General features: G+C 31.4%; 1 long non-coding RNA gene across 1 annotated transcript; it reads left to right on the forward strand.

Moving 5' to 3' along the window:
- The first annotated feature begins 2,019 nt into the window (after window positions 1-2,019).
- Window positions 2,020-3,498, forward strand: LOC134713923 (uncharacterized). The gene is made up of 2 exons (XR_010106425.1): window positions 2,020-2,181; window positions 3,347-3,498. It is a non-coding gene; the product is annotated as an uncharacterized LOC134713923 (long non-coding RNA).
- Window positions 3,499-4,354: the final 856 nt, after the last annotated feature.

Here is a 4,354-nt window from a genome sequence, read left to right on the forward strand (position 1 = left end):
GTATCTTGCTCCCCAGTTTTAAAAACAACAGATGAAATGAAAACAGAGAAATAATTTTGAAAATAAAATAAAAATGTATTTTAATATAATTTTAGAATAGTATACCAGATGGGCAGTCCTTTCCTGTCGTTCTTTCTGCAAAATTGTCTCCCGTAAAGAAAATCAGACATATAGCCGTAAAGAGAATCGTCTTCATGTCTAAATGTGTATTGGAAAAGTTTGATAACCTTGCAAGAAATATCGTTTATATACGTATACTGTAAATTGATTTTTACAAGGTGTTACATTTTTGGCAAGTAAAATGTATTCCTTGTATTCTGTTTGCATGACTTATAACGAAATAGATATGCTTTGTAACTGTATGATAAAGCAGAAAATGCAAGTTAAGTTTTCTGAATAAACATATACATACAAAGAGAAAATATCGTATAGTATTGTTGTTTTTTTTATATTATTAAAAGAAAATTTAATTGCTAATTATTATGGAAAAAAAATCACAAAAATACTGAACTTTGAGGTAAATTTAATCGGAAAGTCCCTAATCACATGGCAAATTCAAATGACAAAACAAATCAAACGAAGGGACAACAACTGTCATATATAATATATATATATTACCCATTTAAGCTTGCATTGATAACATTTTTTTTTAGCAGCGAATGATATTATTTCTGCGGAAAGGTCAGGGTAACAAGGAATAAACAGTTATCCGTCTTATCCGTAGCAAAAATTTTATGTTAAGCGCAAAATAGGATTCTTATATTTTAACATGTAATTTTGTAGTCATGTACAGTTATGTTTATGTTCCGTACCATATGAGTATTTGAACCATACGCGTATTGTCATGACCATATACGTATACTCATATGGTTCGATCATACGCGTATGGTCGGACCATATGAGTATAATACTCGTTTGATTATAAACGGGCCGGACCATATGAGTATTTGGACCATCTTTTTAAATTACATTATAAAAGTTTCAATGATACAAAAACTTTATCTTAAAAAATGATGGTTACATGACAATGTATCATTTTTATAATGCAAACATGACAAATACTACGTAAAAATTAAATATTGATGTTATGGTTAGTTTTCATCGTTAATTACATTCTTTTCTTACATGTAGGCTTGGGTGACATTTACCTCCATACGGTTTCATAGTTATTTTGCATTTGCAACTCTTGGTTGTGCATTTTGTTTGCGAATGAAAAGCTAGCCTGTTTATAGCTCTGCGTACATTGACACCGAGGTCTTGGGCCATATCGATATGTCTACGCTTTTTTTCAAAAGAAGCTCTAGATCTCAAATATCGTAACATGATTGCAATTACATCATATTCACAAACCACTTAAATAAATTATGCTACTTTCCATTTACTCTTTAATTGTGTAATGTTGCTCAGTTCATTAAGAAATTTTTGGAAGTTATTTTTTTTTAAGTCGAAATATTGCCATTTAAGCCATTCACTCGTATTAACAAATCGATATTGACCATCGGTAATGACTATAAGTATAAAATGTGTTTATTATAGTTTTGACAAGTAAGTAAAACCTGAGACTACTATAACACAGAGATTGGTCACTTCCTGTACTGACCAGTCAAATCGTGATTATTTTTGTGTCATCGATAACATCTGAGTCACGTGACTTGATGGGTTCGACAAGATGGAAAAATCCGCCATTTTTGACTGCTGATGAAAAATAAGTATTTAGCGAATGTGTATGTTTAAGAGGTTTATATTTCGGTAAGTGTGAATATAACATTGAAATAATCATTATTGTTTGCTTATAATCACTTAAAATAGAAAAAAAATGCAGTTATATACGTGAATTTTTGGAAGTTATTTTTTTTTAAGTCGAAATATTGCCATTTAAGCCATTCACTCGTATTAACAAATCGATATTGACCATCGGTAATGACTATAAGTATAAAATGTGTTTATTATAGTTTTGACAAGTAAGTAAAACCTGAGACTACTATAACACGAGACTACTATAACACAGAGATTGGTCACTTCCTGTACTGACCAGTCAAATCGTGATTATTTTTGTGTCATCGATAACATCTGAGTCACGTGACTTGATGGGTTCGACAAGATGGAAAAATCCGCCATTTTTGACTGCTGATGAAAAATAAGTATTTAGCGAATGTGTATGTTTAAGAGGTTTATATTTCGGTAAGTGTGAATATAACATTGAAATAATCATTATTGTTTGCTTATAATCACTTAAAATAGAAAAAAAATGCAGTTATATACGTGAATTTACTGACTAAATCGGAAGGTAATCTCCATTTTTTACCAGTGTATGGGACTGGGTCAATGAGAAATTCGATCATCACTTATAGTTCAGATGAACAATCTGTTTCCCTGATATTTAAGTACAAGCCTTGGTTATAATCCTTTGTACTCATGTAAAATTTGTAATTTTACGAAAAACCGTTTTTTTGTGATCGTGACATTTCCGATTCATAATTAAGAATCACACGTGACAAGTTCGAATGACAAGGTGAATAAACAACATGAGGTCTGATAACGAATGAAAGGTTCATTTATATTGTTAGTTTAAGAAATTCAGACTTATATTTGGATCTGTTAATAAAATAAAAGCAGTCTTTTAAAAGCAGGCGGAGGGTTGGGATCCTGCTATAAACATGTTTAACCCAGCCACATTATTTAAAATGCTGAAATGGAGGGGTCACTATGAAAACTTTTAAAAAAATAGAAAAATAAAGGTTGGCAGGTAGAACTTACATAAATGAAGAGATTAATGAAAAATGAAGAGATGGTATGCCCTATTTATAAAATTCCAATGTCCCCAGTCGGCTCCAGAAGCGATGAAGCAGCGCATCTATTTTGGGTAGGCAAATATCCACTTTTTGATATTGGAGAGCTCTGACGTCCTACGGCCCCGGCTTGTCTTGCAAAACAGCAGTCGGACGTCAGAGTAATCTCGGAGTAATTAATTATGTATGTGTCTGTCCTAGCTAAGTCAGGAGCCTGTAATTTAGTGGTTGTAGTTTGTTTATGTGTTACACAAATTTGTTTTTCGTTCATTTTTTTTTTTTACATAAATAAGGCCGTTCGTTTTCTCGTTTGAATTGTTTTACATTGTCTTATCGGGGCCTTTTTTAGCTGAATACGAGGCTGGGATACGAGGTATGGGCTTTGCTCATTGTTGAAAGCCGTACTGTGACCTATAGTTGTTAATTTCTGTGTCATTTTGGTCTTTTGTGAACAGTTGTCTCATTGGCAATCATACCACATCTTCTTTTTAAATTATGAGATCTTATAATGATAAAGGTTCTATACATTTTCATTGATAATATATTCTTTATTGTAGGATTATCCCAGAAAGAAATCATGCATTGGATTTGGAAGAACGTTGAAGTCTACTGGACAAAGTGAAAAAAAATAATTATTATTTTAAAATTTCATTGTCATATTGTTATGCTTGTCTCAGTATATGGAGAAATAAATATTTATGAATTTTGATATACATGTTTATTTATATGTCGATGATTATAACTGAATTGCAGAAATTTACATACATGCTTAGTCTGAATGACAGGTCAATTAAGAAACACACAAGTAACCACACATCTTGATATATTAAAGGGAAAGCGACTTTAAGCAATACATGTACTAATACTATTTAAAGAGGAGAAATTGGTATATTACAGTAGAGAAAACGAATAGTCTACATTAACAAAGCAATTTACCAAAAAATCAGATATGACAGACATGAACCACACCCAACCACTGAAATACAGTATGCTGACTTGAGACATAGGTGAAACAACACAATCAGAACTAACTTTAAACATGTTGAAAAATGTTTCATTGCGGGATCATCAGACTGACTGTACATAAAATATTCATCATTGACAGATGAGTTGTGAATTGAATTTTGATTGACAGAAAGAGTGACATCATCATATACTATCATATTTTATAGTCTTGTTTAGATCTGACCCTGCTTCATCTTTATACATTCTGCAATGTTTTTGATCACACATATAATTTGTATGATATTTTGATCATTTAGTCATGCAACCTGGAAGCTTTCTTCATATAGAACATATTGTGTCATTAAACCTGGAACTGCACTATACATTAAATGGTATATAACTAGATTTGTTACACCAAGAAATACAATTCACCAAAAATACTTCTTCAGTTGAGGCGTGGTAATATTTGGAAATTGTCAACGAAAACAATGTGATATTACAAATTTAATTGAGTTTTAGATACTTCATACAACCTCAATCACTAGGGTACAAAAAATTATAATGTACGTCATAAGATCTCATAAAGATTTTGTAAAAACGCAATAAACCCCATATTCGAG

Source organism: Mytilus trossulus, chromosome 4 (assembly GCF_036588685.1).
Source record: "Mytilus trossulus isolate FHL-02 chromosome 4, PNRI_Mtr1.1.1.hap1, whole genome shotgun sequence".
NCBI classification, from domain to species: domain Eukaryota; kingdom Metazoa; phylum Mollusca; class Bivalvia; order Mytilida; family Mytilidae; genus Mytilus; species Mytilus trossulus.